This window comes from Schistocerca serialis, chromosome 10 (assembly GCF_023864345.2).
Source record: "Schistocerca serialis cubense isolate TAMUIC-IGC-003099 chromosome 10, iqSchSeri2.2, whole genome shotgun sequence".
In the NCBI taxonomy this organism is placed as follows: Eukaryota; Metazoa; Arthropoda; class Insecta; order Orthoptera; family Acrididae; genus Schistocerca; species Schistocerca serialis.
Window position 1 is genome coordinate 153,533,410 of NC_064647.1, and position 18,262 is coordinate 153,551,671.

General features: G+C 44.9%; 1 protein-coding gene across 2 annotated transcripts in view; it reads left to right on the plus strand.

The window, feature by feature from the left end:
* The window catches only part of LOC126424852 (connectin-like), a 746,266-nt gene that overhangs the window by 219,726 nt on the left and 508,278 nt on the right, over positions 1 to 18,262 (plus strand). For both annotated transcript variants that reach the window (XM_050087662.1, XM_050087663.1), the window contains exon 2: positions 10,653 to 10,794. The gene's annotated coding sequence lies outside the window, so the exon portion shown is untranslated. The remainder of the gene's footprint in view (positions 1 to 10,652; positions 10,795 to 18,262) is intronic.

The window sequence follows — 18,262 nt, forward strand, 5'->3', positions numbered from 1 at the left end:
TAATAACAGTATGACATAGGCAGAAGCCTATTTTCCCTAATGTTAGATATAGTTTTAATGATATGCAGTATGTCATTTTGAGCCACTTACATAGTTAACACGATAACTTAATTGTTAACGTATGTTATATGTTTTTATAATAGTACATTTTTTCCACTCATTGTACAGGGGCCTGAAGATGGCATCAGTGTGATGTCGAAACTGGTAGCACATAAGAAGTTCATAAAATAAATTTCTTCAATACATACGGCTGTTGGTAAATTATTGCATCAAGAATTACATGCCAGCCGTAGTCCCACAGTCCATAATGGATCAACAAGGAATTTATGCGCGATATTGTCTTATCAGTGTCTGCGCCGTTTTTCTTATCACCCTATTATTTTTTATGACTTAAAATTTCACTCCACAATGAGGATTACCTGGTGCGATACCGAGGCTCTTAGATTTCTGTCTGTACCACAACTGTAGACCAGTACCTGCAAACAAACAAACAAACAAAATTAATTTCGTGTCTTTATTTTATCCAGGTGATGAAACAAATAACATTAATAACACAATTTTTCGAATCGATGAATAAAATACAGTAGAAGGATACCTTAATCCAGATGCTGCATTGCGACAGTAAGGAACCCATTATTGTTTCTGATTTAAAATTTCACTCCACAATGAGGACTACCTGTCGATCTTTCGGCAGTGATTCAGTCCAGCGCTGTAGTGAGCTCCTGTCCTGGGGTCTTCGTCCCCCGCTCGCTATGTTCTGTGTGTGTGCGGATAAAACTCCGTCCCCTTTGGGAGGGCTCGCTTTAATTTGTCGCTCGAACGCATCTGCTGCGGAAGCGTCTAATGAGCGCCTAGTGGCGCGGAATAATTACGGCTGCCGATGAGATCAACGTTCCGGCGCCAGACGATAATCGCGTAGCAATCGCGTAGGCTTTGTCTGCTGCTATCTGTCGTCGTGCGCAACGCTAAAGGGTGGGCTCTGGGGGGCCCCTAATAGCGGCAGAGAAATCGCTGGGGTTCCTCGCGGCCCCACCCACCAGCCGTGCGGTAACTACGTATTGTTATAATAACTATGTTGAATCCTGTGGAAGTCTTGCCTTTTAAGATATGGCACAAACTCTTTATACCCTACACACTTACGCAAGTCGGTTCTACACTACTGGATGCCGGGTTGGTTCCTTTGAACGGACACGGCCGACTTCCTTCCCCGTCCTTCCCTAAACCCATGAGACCGATGACCTCGTAGTTTGGTCTCTTCCCCCAATACAACCCAACTCTACACTACTGGCCATTAAAATTGCTACACCAAGAAGAAATGCAGATGATAAACGGGACAAATATGTTATACTAGAACTGACATGTCATTACATTTTCACGAAATTTGGGTGCATGGATCCTGAGAAATCAGTACCCAGAACAACCACCTCTGGCCGTAATAACGGCCTTGATACGCCTGGGCATTGAATCAAACAGAGTTTGAATGCCATGTACAGGTACAGCTGCCCATGCAGCTTCAACACGATATCGCAGTTCAACAAGAGCAGTGACTGGCGTATTGTGACGAGCCAGTTGGTCGGCCACCATCGACCAGACATTTTCAATTGGTGAGAGATCTGCAGAATGTGCTGGTCAGGGCAGCAGTCGAACATTTTCTGTATCCAGAAAGACCCGTGCAGGACCTGTAACATGCGCTCGTGCATTATCCTGCTGAAATGTAGGGTTCCGCAGGAATCGAATGAAGGGTACGGGTCGTAACACATCTGAAATATAACGTCCACTGTTCAAAGTGGAGTCAATGCGAACAAGAGGTGACCGAAACGTGTAACCAATGACACCCCATACCACCACGCCGGGTGATACGCCAGTACGGCGATGACGAATACACGCTTCCAATGTGCGTTCACCGCGATGTCGCCAAACACTGACGCGACCATCATGATGCTGTAAACATTACGTGGATTCATCCGAAAAAATGACGTTTTGCCATTCGTGCACCCAGGTTCGTCGTTGACTACGCCATCGCAGGCGTTCCTGTCTGTGATGCAGCGTCAAGGGTAACCGCAGCCATGGTCTCCGAGCTGATAGTCCATGCTGTTGCAAACGTCCGCGAACTGCTCGTGCAGACGGTTGTTGTCTTGCAAAAGTCCCCATCTCTTGACTCAGGGATCGAGACGTGGCTGCACGATCCGTTACAGCCATGCGGATAAGATGCCTGTCATCTCGACAGGAGGCCGTCGGGATCCAGCACGGCGTTCCGTATTACCCTCCTGAACCCACAGATTCCATATTCTGCTAACAGTCATTGTATCTCGACCAACGCGAGCAGCAATGTCACCATACGATAAACCGCAATCGCTATAGGCTACAATCCGACCTTTATCAGAGTCGGAAACGTGATGGTACGCATTTCTCCTCCTTACACGAGGCATCACAACAACGTTTGACCAGGCAACGCCGGTCAACTGCTGTTTGTGTATGAGAAAACGGTTGGAAACTTTCGTCATGTCAGCGCGTTGTAGGTCTCGCCACCGGCGCCAACCTTGTGTGAATGCTCTGAAAAGCTGATCACTTGCATATCACAGCATCTTCTTCCTGTCAGTTAAATTTCGCGTCTGTAGCACGTCATCTTCGTGGTGTAGCAGTTTTAATAGCCAGTAATGTAATACAACACTAACGACACTTTTGGCTTCAACTTAAAAATGCCTGAAATTATCCGTCTGTTTTTCATAGCCCACTCTTTGCTTTCATATCCCATCTTTCGATTCGAATTAACGGTTCGACTTTCCGTTTAGAATCTATGTCTATTATTGCTAACATTTATTGAAAGACAGAGCTACCTGTGAGTCCCAGTGACGTAATAGTTTGGCTGGGCGTAGTTTTCGTAAGCTAATCCCATAAATTTGAGTTGTGATGCTACAGATGGATGTTGAAAATCTGATGCACTGATAAGGTAAGAAATGAGAAGGTTCTGCTGAGCATCGCGGAGGAAAGGAATTCGTGGAAAACACTGATAAGGAGGAGAGTCAGGATGACAGGAGATCTGTTCAGACATGAGGGAACGATTTCCGTGGTAGTAAAGGGAGCTGTGGAGGACAGAAACTGTAGAGTAAGACAGAGATTGGAATCCATCCTGCAAATAATTGTGGACTTCGGTTGCAAGTGGTACTACGATATGAAGAAGTTGGCAAAGGAGAGGAATTCATGGCGGGCCGCATGAAACCAGTCAGAAGACTGATGATAAAAAGAAAACGAAAAAACTTCCAAACAAATCAGCATACACAGGCATGGATCTGCCAGTAGCATAGCGATCATTGCATATAATCTATATAAATATAAACCAATTGCCGCGCGGTGTGGCCGTGCGGTTTCAGGCGCCATGTCACGGACTGCTCGGCCCCTCACGCCAGAGGTTCGAGTTCTCCCTCAGCCATGGGTGTGTGTGTTGTTCTTAGCATAAGTTAGTTTAAGTAGTGTGTAAGTCTAGGGACCGATGAACTCAACAGTTTGGTCCCTTAGGAATTCACACACACACACACACACACACATTATAAACCAATTGCCGCAAGCATGGTGGGTCACCACTTGAGCACGGTTCGATCGATTTGTCTTTTTTTTTTTTTGGTCGTTGTGTTCGTAATTGTCAGGACAATGTTTGCATGAAAGAATGCCGGCCTTTGTGGCCGAGCGGTTCTAGGCGCTTCAGTCCGGAACCGCGCTGCTGCTACGGTCGCAGGTACGAATCCTGCCTCGGGCGTGGATGTGTGTGATGTCCATAGGTTAGTTAGGTTTAGGAGACTGATGACCTCAGAAGTTAAGTCTCATAGTGCTTAGAGCCATTTGAACCATGAAAGAACATTTTTGGGGAAACCGCCGGAAAGTTTGAAATTTGCGTGATATTTTTCTATGAGAACCTCAATGAAAGAATGGTGACGGTCGGTTTCACAGTTGTGTAGTCACATGTTTTCATAACAACAACCAATTCAGAATTTAGTGATAACAATTTGAGAAAAAAGAATACATTTGAAAGCGACATTTCAGTACGTTATTGGTGGTTGTCATATGTTTGGTGTCTCACGAATATTGAATTGACTTCCGTTCGTGGTAATTTGGTGTATTGCAAACATTCAGTCGATTTCTTTGGAAATAATACCAAGAGTGAGGCGTCTAAATGTCGATCGGCGTACGCGCAACACAGGCTAACTGCATGATTATAGAATGAAGGCTTTCATGACCGGATGACATAACTGCTGGTAAACCTTTCGGGATGGCCCAAGAAACTCTTCTCTTATCGACGTTTCGGCCAGGGCTGCTCTGGACATCATCAGATGCGGCAAGACTCAGCCGAAGAGCGCCTCTGAAGATGACCAGCGCAGCCCTGGACGAAAGGTCGGGAACAGAAGAGTTTCTTGGACTACGACACCACATCCCGAAAGGCTTACCACAGGTAACTACATGACTGCCGAGACACTGAGACTGACGAAGGGCGTAGACAGTGTTCGTAGGCAAATCGAGTAAGAATTTCTCGATCGCGATCCATTGTGACTCCGAAACAACAGATGCAGTCGGCTTCGACTCGCTCAGCGTGCGTTTACACTCAAAATAATTTGAAACGTCGACAAAACAAAAGAATGGTTCAAATGGCTATGGGACTTAACATCTGAGGTCATCAATCCCCTAGAACTTAGAACTACTCAAACCTAACTAAGCTAAGGACACCACACACATCCATGCCCGAGGCAGGATTCGAGCCTGCGACCGTAGCGGTCACGCGGTTCCAGACTGAAGCGCCTAGAAGCGCTCGGCCACTCCGGCCGGCGTCGACAAAACAGACAGCCGAAAGTCGCAATTCGAACTGAACGCTTGGCGCGCAGATACGATCCAACAGTCGATCACGCATCGGATGTATAAGTCGACTTCGTAAAAATGAACACTGTTTGTCAACACTGCAATGCTTTCATGTTTCGACATTAACCACCAATGCAATGTTGTGCGAACGGAAAGGTCGAATTACCACAGCTGACACCGCCACCAGGGCCACTGGCATCATTGCTTTCTGGTCAATAACCTCGATCGAAGTATTTCTTGTAGAATACACCAGAGTACAACAGTTTCCTTCCGAATGACTTCGTGTAGAACGAATATTATCGATGAACGAGGTCTTAATTCATCTTTTACGATAAACTGTGTTCTGAGTGCACCATACATCACGTACTCACACACGCATCAGACAAATAAACATCAAGCATTTGCCAGAGGGGAAGGAAGATATGGAGAGAGAGCTGAGGGAGTAGGAGATGGATAGAGAGCTAGATGAATAAAAGATGTACAGAGAGTGGGGGGAGGGGCGAGAAAGATGATAGATAGGGAAGTGGGAAAGAGGTGACGGACAGATGAGGGGAAGGAGGAGAAGTAATTGCTATATATTGCCGGATTCCCTAGTCCGTACATATTATAAATATGTATATATGTATATTACATATCTCTTCCCAAATCACTGGAACGATTTCAACCCATCTCAGTAGCCATATTACTTACTGCCTGGAGATAACTGCTGTGAGAATGAGAACCACCTAACCATCAAAAGGGTGGAGATGGGGCAGAACCAGAAGTTTGGCCCTTGACGCTCGAATACCCATACTTTATCCGTGCTGTATTTGAGAATGAGGGCTCTTAGCGACATACAACAAAGTTTGTACGCAATTTATTTTACATATAATGTCAATTTTCTCGCTAACAACGCCCCCCTCCCCCCCCTCCAAAATAGCCTATATGGTGAAAGGAGAAAAGCTCATCGTTTACTACACTCCTGGAAATTGAAATAAGAACATCGTGAATTCATTGTCCCAGGAAGGGGAAACTTTATTGACACATTCCTGGGGTCAGATACATCACATGATCACACTGACAGAACCACAGGCACATAGACACAGGCAACAGAGCATGCACAATGTCGGCACTAGTACAGTGTATATCCACCTTTCGCAGCAATGCAGGCTGCTATTCTCCCATGGAGACGATCGTAGAGATGCTGGATGTAGTCCTGTAGAACGGCTTGCCATGCCATTTCCACCTGGCGCCTCAGTTGGACCAGCGTTCGTGCTGGACGTGCAGACCGCGTGAGACGACGCTTCATCCAGTCCCAAACATGCTCAATGGGGGACAGATCCGGAGATCTTGCTGGCCAGGGTAGTTGACTTACACCTTCTAGAGCACGTTGGGTGGCACGGGATACATGCGGACGTGCATTGTCCTGTTGGAACAGCAAGTTCCCTTGCCGGTCTAGGAATGGTAGAACGATGGGTTCGATGACGGTTTGGATGTACCGTGCACTATTCAGTGTCCCCTCGACGATCACCAGTGGTGTTCGGCCAGTGTAGGAGATCGCTCCCCACACCATGATGCCGGGTGTTGGCCCTGTGTGCCTCGGTCGTATGCAGTCCTGATTGTGGCGCTCACCTGCACGGCGCCAAACACGCATACGACCATCATTGGCACCAAGGCAGAAGCGACTCTCATCGCTGAAGACGACACATCTCCATTCGTCCCTCCATTCACGCCTGTCGCGACACCACTGGAGGCGGGCTGCACGATGTTGGGGCGTGAGCGGAAGACGGCCTAACGGTGTGCGGGACCGTAGCCCAGCTTCATGGAGACGGTTGCGAATGGTCCTCGCCGATACCCCAGGAGCAACAGTGTCCCTAATTTGCTGGGAAGTGGCGGTGCGGTCCCCTACGGCACTGCGTAGGATCCTACGGTCTTGGCGTGCACCCGTGCGTCGCTGCGGTCCGGTCCCAGGTCGACGGGCACGTGCACCTTCCGCCGACCACTGGCGACTACATCGATGTACTGTGGAGACTTCACGCCCCACGTGTTGAGCAATTCGGCGGTACGTCCACCCGGCCTCCCGCATGCCCACTATACGCCTTCGCTCAAAGTCCGTCAACTGCACATACGGTTCACGTCCACGCTGTCGCGGCATGCTACCAGTGTTAAAGACTGCGATGGAGCTCCGTATGCCACGGCAAACTGGCTGACACTGACGGCGGCGGTGCACAAATGCTGCGCAGCTAGCGCCATTCGACGGCCAACACCGCGGTTCCTGGTGTGTCCGCTGTGCCGTGCTTGTGATCATTGCTTGTACAGCCCTCTCGCAGTGTCCGGAGCAAGTATGGTGGGTCTGACACCGGTGTCAATGTGTTCTTTTTTCCATTTCCAGTAGTGTATATTCCCGCTGTTCGTGCAATAAGACTGCCGCTTTAGGTATGACGTTTTAATTTATTACTTCTTTACTGATAACTGTATTCGCAACACATTTTGCAGATAGTATTCGCATATACCACTGTATGTACCTGGAAAACTATTTCACTGTACGGCATCCTGTTCCGAAGATATGTCATAAAGATTGAGCTGCGTGAAAACGATACTGAAGGGTGAAATTCACTACAGATACAGGCGAAATGTGTGTACAAATTTGTTAGCATATGTTCATTATATGTCAAATGTATGTGACATGTGCGTATCCTTGCAAACCTGTGGGAAGAAAGCTCCTAGACTGATTTCAACCAATCTTGGTACGCTTCTTCCTTAAAGCACTCCTTCTTCAGGCCACAAGTCGCCCATCGGGACCATCCGACCGCACCCTTCTTCCTTATTACATTGAAAAAAGTACTGTGGGGGTAAGAAACATCAGCGTCGTATTGCGGAGGAGTAATAACTAGGTAAAAATGGAAAATAAAATTAAGGGTGTGTCAGATGACGATCCGTTCGGATTTCTGAAAGATAAAGGCATCAGAGAGGAGGTACTGACGTTGCGGTTGAGAATGGAAGCAGGATTAAAGAAAAATCAACACAAGGCCATATGACTTGTCGACCTAGTAGAAACGTTCCACAATGTGAAATGGTGCAAGATGTTCGAAATTGTGAGAAAACAGGGGTAAGGTATAGGTACCAGATACACGCCAAAAGCCATCTGTCTGACGGAGCATAAAACATGATTTATCCAAAAAAGTCACTTGTCAGCCACTTCACGCAGTGGACGTCAATTCTTGCACTAGTGTGCAAATTCCAGCCTTCGCTGCTGGTGAACAGCGCACACCGTGGGCTCATAAATTGGGAACATGCTCGACAAGCCCATAACCAGCAAGGTTTGCTGAATGGTCATTGAGGGCATGCTGTTGGTGGGTCCTTGGTTCATTTGCATGGCCACTTGCTAAGTAGTCGCACGACTATTTGCTCACACACACATCCGCTGTCGTCATTCACCACTACCATCTATGGTCTGTGGTGCACCAAACGTTCCTCGGTGCCAGTTTGGGTAGCGCCAGTTTGCCGTGCACTGCATATAGTAACCACGGTGGCAGGCAAACAGTTTACAAACTTAGATGTTCCGGAAACGCTCCCACCCTTGGCCCGAAAGCCGATGATCATGCGCTTTTGGACGTCGTCTAAATGGCTTCGTTCCGCATTACGACAATGATTGCACTTTACCCCCCATCCGGTGAACTTTATGTGCCTTCCACTGCCACCTGCCGTATGTGAATGTTTATTGCAACTTGACATACAGCATAAAATGGTTCATATGGCTCTGAACACTATAGGACTTAACATCTGAGGTCATCAGGCCCCTAGAACTTTGAACTACTTATACCTAACTAACCTAAGGACATCACACACATCCATGCCCGAGGCAGGATTCGAACCTGCGACGGTAGCGGTCGCACGGTTCCAGACTGAAGCGCCTAGAACCGCCCGGCCACAACGGCCGGCCATTCGGCATATACGGTGGTCACATTAGTTTGACTGGACCGTGTAATACATGTATTGTATCCACGCTTGATAGTGTTCTAAATTTCGGTGGAACTCGAAATAGAACCGTCAGGCGAATATTGTATCAGCTGAGCCATCAACGAACATTAAATAATGTATTTCTGTCAGTCTTTTGGTTGAAAAACTTTTTATCCCGGGTTCAATGTTTCTAGACTTTCAAGAATTATAGATTCAACGTACCGAACAAATTTTCAATTGGATATGAAGGTAGTTGAAAATTTTAGCTCAGCCTGCAAGTGTGACAGGGCCATTGTTGGCCCTGTTGGCTATTACTAAAGTAGAAGTCAGGAACTTCGCTCATAACACACACGAAAGTATCATCTGATAACAAAACAGTTACGATATATCCTCGTAATATTCACGTGTTTCAGTGATTTGAATTCCTCTGTGATGTGACAGAAATCAGGGTTTGTACAGTGGGCAATATTTAAAGTACTTAAGTAATTTCATGTTCAGTGAGCCAGTTCCAAGATACATCCTAGCGATGCTGAAAAAATTCCCCCCAAAACACACGACCTGTTCGCTCGCGTCTTTCTGCAGCAAAACCACTGCTTCGTTTTTAATAATTTTGAAAGTGACAGGATGCGAAGCTCTAACTTTCCTCCCTTAATATTTAACTCCGAAGAAAACCATCTAATTTTTATGGATTTATATTAACAGATCTAGCTTTGCAGCTTCGTGGCGTACTCAAATAGTTGTTGTTGTTGTTGTGGTCTTCAGTCCTGAGACTGGTTTGATGCAGCTCTCCATGCTACTCTATCCTGTGCAAGCTTCTTCATCTCCCAGTACCTACTGCAACCTACATCCTTCTGAATCTGCTTAGTGTATTCATATCTTGGTCTCCTTCTACGATTTTTACCCTCCACGCTGCCCTCCAATACTAAATTTGTGATCCGTTGATGCCTCAAAACATGTCCTACCAACCGATCCCTTCTTCTAGTCAAGTTGTGCCACAAACTTCTCTTCTCCCCAATCCTATTCAATACCTCCTCATTAGTTACGTGATCTACCCACCTTATCTTCAGCATTCTTCTGTAGCACCACATTTCGAAATCTTCTAGTCTCTTCTTGTCCAAACTGGTTATCGTCCATGTTTCACTTCCATACATGGCTACACTCCATACAAATACTTTCAGAAACGACTTCCTGACACTTTAATCTATACTCGATGTTAACAAATTTCTCTTCTTCAGAAACGATTTCCTTGCCATTGCCAGTCTACATTTTATATCCTCTCTACTTCGACCATCATCAGTTATTTTACTCCCTAAATAGCAAAACTCAAATAGTGTGGACTAGAAATCCTGAACTCCGCTTTCCGCGGACAGGTGATCTACCGACAGTTCGCGGCCAGCTCCCACTTTACTTTCTTCAGAACCTCTCACCTACTTCGCAGATGTTCTTCCGCAAATCTTGCTGCACTGTCTCTGCTGAAAGGAGGGATGTGGAACAGGCAGTAGCAGATGTAAAAGTGCGAGACCGCGTCGCTAGTCATGCCTGGGTTGATCGGCCGCTAAGAGCATCACCCGACAAACGGAAGGTTGTGGGTTGCAATCTTCGAACAGCATATTGCTTAATACGCCAGGAAATTTCGAAACAGCGAACACTCCACTGCAGAATGAAACACTCATTTTGAGGTTTTAGATTTGACTTTTCTTGATCAGTAGAAACTGGCACTTCCACTCCTATTAAGTTTGGAACTCACGATAGCTATTAAAACTTAGTAAACCAGAAATATTACAGTTTTGTGTTTTGGCATATCTGAATTGCTTCTTCCAATAACCTGCATTGAGTAACTTTAGTATTTTGTTACTACTTTGTTGCAGGACGCGTCCGTCAATTTGATGCTTCGCAGAGAGTTCAGCCCAAATGGACTGACTTTGCCCAGGAACATATTCTAGGCGCTACTGTTCGCACAGATAGAAGCAGAAAGCTCAGCACCTGAACATCACAGACGGATCGCATTCGGTAAGTCATTATGAGAGAAAACTTCTACAGTAATCTGATCAACTTGTGCCAACGTGAATTTTATTCTCAAACGGCGTCTACTTACTTTTATTCCCCTTCTGTTCCCAATCAATTAAATTGCTTTACTCCAAATTGCATCCTTCACTTCGTATATTAAATGAAACACTATGTACTTATATTTCTCAGATGTGTAAAGATGATGAGTGCTTTTGAGTGCGAAGCAAGCACCACCACATTGATCAACATACTCTTCAAGCCATCATGAAGTGCAGCGCAGAGGATAATGTACCGCATGTTAGGATATCTGCCCCTTCCATTAGCATATGAAAAGTAGTAAGTGGAAGGGAAGAACTACCCTACTGAACGCACTATAATTAGCCTAATTTGGACTTGACAGTCTGAATGGGGGCGTTACGCAGGTGGCTTTAGTACATTCCTAAGTTAAGAGCGATTGTTCAAAGTAGATTGTCCAGTAAGCGTATACTGCCGTCTTCAACCGTCCGCCAGTTCACGTTTTCACCATTCGGTGACGCTCTCTCCTGACTGAAACAAACCCGTGAATGTCCGTATCGCTCTTCTTTGAACGCGCCCGACACAGTGTGTTAACTATATTTGCTGTGGGTCACACAAAATTGAGCGGTACCTTACGGTGCGTCACACAACTGTTTCGCAAGTGATCTCAGTACTAGGATGGGAAGGGTCCACGGGGAAAAGGTGAAAGGTGGGGGGGGGGGGGGGCGGGGTGGGGGGTTGGAATGTGAATGGTCCTCTATACTGGGTGGTGGAAGTAAGTTGCTAGTGATGAGAAATGCCCTCAGCTCTTCACCCAGAGCGTGATTGCAGTTGTGTGTCCGGTACGTAGGGGCGACCAAGGTACATCGCCCATAGGGGCTCGATAGCCAGTTCGTGTTTTATTTGCTTTAACTGCAGTTAGAATACGCCACCGACCATGGAGGTTGGCAATAAAAAGCACCGTTATCTTTCCACAAACGCGTCAATGCAGTTAGAGTGCCAAGCGAAAAAGGCAATGCATTTTATTTTGACATTGTAAAAAGCGATAAATGCTTAAAACATTTTCGTAAACTAACTACTTGACTTAATTCCTTTGGCCCCTATGGGGGCATAGGGCATCCAGGAGAACTCGCCATCCGTCTCTGTCTTTGGCCATTTGCCTCAATTGTGCCCAGGTCTTGCCATCTCTTTTTGCTTCCCCTTCCACTGTCCTCTTCCATGTGCCCCTTGGTCTTCCTCTCTTCCTTGTTCCCTGGGGATTCCATTCCAATGCTTTTTTCTCGATGGCTCCATCTGGTTTTCTCAAGGTGTGCCCCAACCAGCTCCATTTTCTCTCTCGTATCTGGTCTTCTATAGGTATCTGGTTTGTTATTCACCAGAGCTCCCCATTACATATTTTTTTCTGGCCACCAGATATTCATGATGCATCGAAGACATCTGTGTATGAAGCTTTGTAACTGGGATGTTATCTTTTTATCCATTTTCCAGATTTCACTGGCGTACAGGAGGACAGCCTTCACTTTTGTATTAAAAATACGGATTTTTGTTTTGTACGTGATGTTTATATTTTTCCATATTGGATACAATTCTATGAAAGCAACATTTGCCTTTTTAATGCGGTTTTTCACGTTATCTCCAGCTCCACCATCTTCCGCCACTATACTACCCAGATACAGGAATGAGTTTACAGTCTCCACCCGCTGCTCAACTGTTAACAATGGTACCTTCATGTTCCCTGAATTTACTCTCATTTCCTTTGTTTTGCCTATATTTATCTTGAGGCCAGCAGTCTCTGCTTCTTCTTTCAGCAAGTTTAATTTAGCTTGCATATCAGTCAGCCTTGGAGCAAATAAAACTATGTCGTCTGCAAAATCCAAATCCGCCAGACGTTCGTGAATCCCCCACTGGATTCCTCGTCTCCTGCCTGCTGTGACTCTTCTCATAACAGAGTCTAGAACGAGGAGAAAAAGTGTTGGTGACAAAATGCAACCCTGCCGGACTCCAGTTGTTACTTTTATGGGCTCTGTCATATTTCCCTTGTGGAGTACGCAGCATTTGTAGCGATCATATAGATCTTTTATGATGTTTAAGATCTTCTGTGGTATGCCATACTTCCGAAACACCTGCCAGAGCACTTTGTTTCACGGAATCGATGGCCTTCTGAAAATCAGTGAACGCCAGGTACATGGTTGCTTGGAATTCTTTGCTTTGCTCTAAAATGATCCTAAGAGTCTTAATAAGATGAACACAATTGCGTTGTACCCTAAAACCGGCCTGTTCTTTACGCCGTCGCTTTTCAACGGATTATTTAATTCTGTTTAAAATAATTCTGGTGAGGACCTTACTGGGCACTGACAACAATGTAATACCACGCCAGTTGTTAGTCTGACAAATTTCCCTACTACAGTAACTCAGAAATGGTGATACAACCAATGCCCCTCATGGTCATTCTTCCCTGCTGTCTTTTGTAAGTATATACTTTAATGTCCATTAATAAGCTCAACGTAGTCGAGGTCTACACCACACCAAATGCAGTTTTTATGTAAACCAATTCTTTCCTGGATTGATTCTTTGAATTTATTTTTGTCTTTTGACTTTTAGCAGTGACTATGTACATAGCAGGGACACCAAAACCTAATTCTGTTCATTGAGGTTCAATTGTTGAAGGTGGTCCTTCAGCTGCTCAGCAAACAATGGTAGGCATGTCGTTTTAGTAAAAACGCCGTTTAGGTCAACAGTGCTTCCCTACATCTAAAGAAGTCAGGGCATTTTAGAAATTGTAACCAAGAAAAAAGACCTCAAACAACGCAAACTAAACCCGAGTAATATTTCCCAACACTCCAGTGAAATATGTGTTGCCATACGAATACCTAGCCTCCACAGGCAGGAAAGGAAAAATTTTAGAGAGAAATTCGGATGTTTAGCGCAAGAAAATATTTTCTAGGAGATGGCCATTGTCGTTGTATATAACATAATAAGACTAGTGAAATAAAATAAAGGAAGAAAGTACATGAGTAGGAGGACAAAGAGAAAGCTGTTGCATTTTGTCAGTGTAGGATGCCTACATCAGAGGCAGGGTTGCACTTGGAGGCTAACCTATTGTTCTCCTTTGATTGACAGGTCATTAACCTATTGTTCTGCTAAATGGATTAGACCTTTTCAGATATTCTTCCATTTGATTGACGGGTCCTTGATCTATATCCCTCCACTCCTCCTCCATCTCCACCTCCCCATCCCCCTCCCATCCCATCAGGAAACCCATAACCCACCTACCCTTGCTCCTCACTGATATAGGTACACTTTCAGGTCCGAGTTTTTCGAATAGACCCCTCTCACTCTTATCAGTCAAATTGATAAGAATGAGAGGGGGTTATTTCATTAATGCAGACCTGAAAGTGTACTTATACCTTATCAGTCGAATTGATAAGAGTGAGAGGGGGCTATCTGAATAATTCAGATGTGAAAGCGTTCCTGTGTCAGCAATGGGCAGATGGGGGTGGTGGGTTGGAGGTTTGCTGAGAGTTTGGGAGGAGGAGATGGAGGAGGGATTGAGGGTTAATAGGTTAAGGACTTGTCAATAAAAGGGAAGGATATCCTCAGGTAGTCTTAATCTTCTTAGCAGAACAATAGGTTAATGACATGTGAATCAAAAGGAGAACAATAGGTTTGCCCCTGAGTGCATATAGCCTCTGATATAGACAACATGCTCTAACAAAATGCACCAGCTCTCTCTTTGTTCTCCTACTTAAGTGTCAATAATAAGGTTCTTTAAGATGAAGATGGGGTTGCCATGTGTCTGTCAGAGCAGTCCAGGTAATGACGTGGTTCAATGTGTTATTCAAGTTGTAATTGGTGGACATATCTACAGTGTGGTAAAAATGGTATGAAAGAACTTTTCTGTAAATGTTTGGTCTGTGAAGATAATATTACTCACTGAGACGCAGACTGCTAAAAATTCTGGACATATTTGTCTGTCAAACTGTTATTACAACAATGATTTCACAACTTATGACTTGTAGTACTGCAGAGCCTGTGTTTCTCCGAATTACGATGTAGTATTCCTTCGAAAATGGACGCATGTTCGAAGGAACAGGCACTGAGGCGACTATAGCCGTTATGAAATACGAGAAATATATTCAAAGTTGTGAATACGGACCACTATCAGTTATATAATGGAATGACAACAGTGAAAATATGTGTTGGACTGGGACTTGAATCCGGTTTCCCGCTTTTCATTGGCAGTTGCCTTACCGTCTTTTCCCTTCACCTTTTCTTTACAGCATACTTAATTTTAATTAATTTATTTTTTAAGCGAAAAGCCATGTATGATAGAAAGCATACAACTCGTTCATATATTACATGTAGTCATTAACAAAAAAAGAAACAGTTAAGATCAGACAGGACGCCCCCCTGGCGAAAAATAATAAGGTTCAATGGACATCAATAACAAACAAAACGTAAACGAAAATAAAATCGCCGTCCTGGAGAAACAAACTAAATGGCATCCGCCAACTTAGGGATGGATGCACTCGGAATGCCAAGTCAATCACGCATGTTCGAGGAAGGTCCCCTCATAGAATATTCCATCTTTCCCGTACACTGGTCAGAGTACTTGTATTACACACTCACATTGAAATCACCTTCTAATATCCGGGAACATTGCACATTGCAGCTGAAGGAAAGAGGAGGGGGATTGGTCCAAGAAGACGCTAGGCACCTCCGAAAAAGTTTGCATAGCATTGACGATATATCGTATTGTGCGTGGGAAAAGTAAAACGATGTTGCAGGAATGTCAAAAAAGTCAAAAACCCGTAATTCCTTCATGGAACAAATAAGAGATCGATAAGCCTTTTATCCAGCTCACCGGATTGGTCTTCGTACATGGGAAATAAGTCTCATTTGGGAACAGACGAGTCTTCGATGCAATGGCGCATTTTCTAAATCAGCTCCCACACCTTTGCAAAAGATCCACACAACAGTCGATGTTCATCCGTGTCAGGCGTGTGACAATGAAGGCAACGTGGTGAATCTGTCATATTAATGGCCTGTAGGCGAAGTTGTGACATGCATTTCATATTAAGAATGAAACACCAGGTCATACGAGCGTTCGTGTCGAGGAGAACATGGTTCACAGAACTCCAGACCACAGGTCATGGAGACCTCAGGATACCAGCTTTCCACCACGTTACGGGTATGACCTTTCGTCATTAGGCAATAAATATCACGTATCATAGGGTACCTAGTACAAGGCAAGTCGATATGGAAATAATTATATTCGATAGAAAATGTCCAGATATATCTACATCTACATCTACATTTATACTCCGCAAGCCACCCAACGGTGTGTGGCGGAGGGCACTTTACGTGCCACTGTCATTACCTCCCTTTCCTGTTACAGTCGGGTATGGTTCGCGGGAAGAACGACTGTCTGAAAGCCTCCGTGCGCGCTCTAATCTCTCTAATTTTACATTCGTGATTTCCTCGGGAGGTATAAGTAGGGGGAAGCAATATATTCGATACCTCATCCAGAAACGCACCCTCTCGAAACCTGGCGAGGAAGCTACACCGCGATGCAGAGCGCCTCTCTTGCAGAGTCTGCAACTTGAGTTTGTTAAACATCTCCGTAACGCTATCACGGTTACCAAATAACCCTGTGACGAAACGCGCCGCTCTTCTTTGGATCTTCTATATCTCCTCCGTCAACCCGACCTGGTACGCATCCCACACTGATGAACAATACTCTAGTGCAGGTCGAACGAGTGTTTTGTAAGCCACCTGCTTCGTTCATGGACTACATTTTCTAAGGACTCTCCCAATGAATCTCAACCTGGTACCCGCCTTACCAACAATTAATTTTATATGATCATTCCACTTCAAATCGTTCCGCACGCATACTTCCAGATATTTTACAGAAGTAACTGCTACCAGTGTTTGTTCCGCTATCATATAATCATACAATAAAGGATCCTTCTTTCTATGTATTCCCAATACATTACAATTGCCTATGTTAAGGGTCAGTTGCCACTCCCTGCACCAAGTGCCTATCCGCTGCAGATCTTCCTGCATTTCGCTACAATTTTCTAATGCTGCAACGTCTCTGTATACTACAGCATCATCATCCGCGAAAAGCCGCATGGAACTTCCGACACTATCTACTAGGTCATTTATATATATTGTGAAAAACAATGGTCCTATAACGCTCCCCTGTGGCACGCCAGAGGTTACTTTAACGTCTGTAGACGTCTCTCCATTCATAACAACATGCTGTGTTCTGTTTGCTAAAAACTCTTCCATCCAGCCACACAGCTGGTCTGATATTCCGTAGGCTCTTACTTTGTTTATCAGGCGACAGTGCGGAACTGTATCGAACGCCTTCCGGAAGTCAAGAGAAATAGCATCTACGTGGGAGCCTGTATCTAATATTTTCTGGGTCTCATGAACAAATAAAGCAAGTTGGGTCTCACACGATCGCTGTTTCCGGAATCCATGTTGATTCCTACATAGTAGATTCTGGGTTTCGAAAAACGACAAGATACTCGAGCAAAAACATGTTCTAAAATTCTGCAACAGATCGACGTCAGAGATATCGGTCTATAGTTTTGCGCATCTGCTCGACGACCCTTGTATAGGACTGGGACTATCTGTGCTCTTTTCCAATCATCTGGAACCTTCCGTTCCTCTAGAGACTTGCGGTACACGGCTGTTAGAAGGGGGGCAAGTTCTTTCGCGTACTCTGTGTAGAATCGAATTGGTATCCCGTCAGGTCCTGTGGACTTTCCTCTGTTGAGTGATTCCAGTTGCTTTTCTGTTCCTTGGACACTTATTTCGATGTCAGCCATTTTTTCGTTTGTGCGAGGATTTAGAGAAGGAACTGCAGTGCGGTCTTCGTCTGTGAATCGGCTTTGGAAAAAGGTGTTTAGTATTTCAGCTTTACGCGTGTCATCCTCTGTTTCAATGCCATCATCATCCCGTAGTGTCTGGATATGCTGTTTCGAGCCACTTACTTATTTAACGTAAGACCAGAACTTCCTAGGATTTTCTGTCAAGTCGGTACATAGAATTTTACTTTCGAATTCAATGAACGCTTCACGCATAGCCCTCCTTACGCTAACTTTGACATCGTTTAGCTTCTGTTTGTCTGAGAGGTTTTGGCTGCGTTTAAACTTGGAGTGAAGCTCTCTTTGCTTTCGCAGTAGTTTCCTAACTTTGTTGTTGTACCACGGTGGGTTTTTCCCGTCCCTCACAGTTTTACTCGGCCTTGAACTTTTTCCATAAACACTCAACATTGTCAGTGTCGGAAGAGAAATTTTCGTTTTGATCTGTTAGGTAGTCTGAAATCTGCCTTCTATTACTCTTGCTAAACAGATAAACCTTCCTCCCTTTTTTTATATTCCTGTTAACTTCCATATTCAGGGATGCTGCAACGGCCTTATGATCACTGATTCCCTGTTCTGCA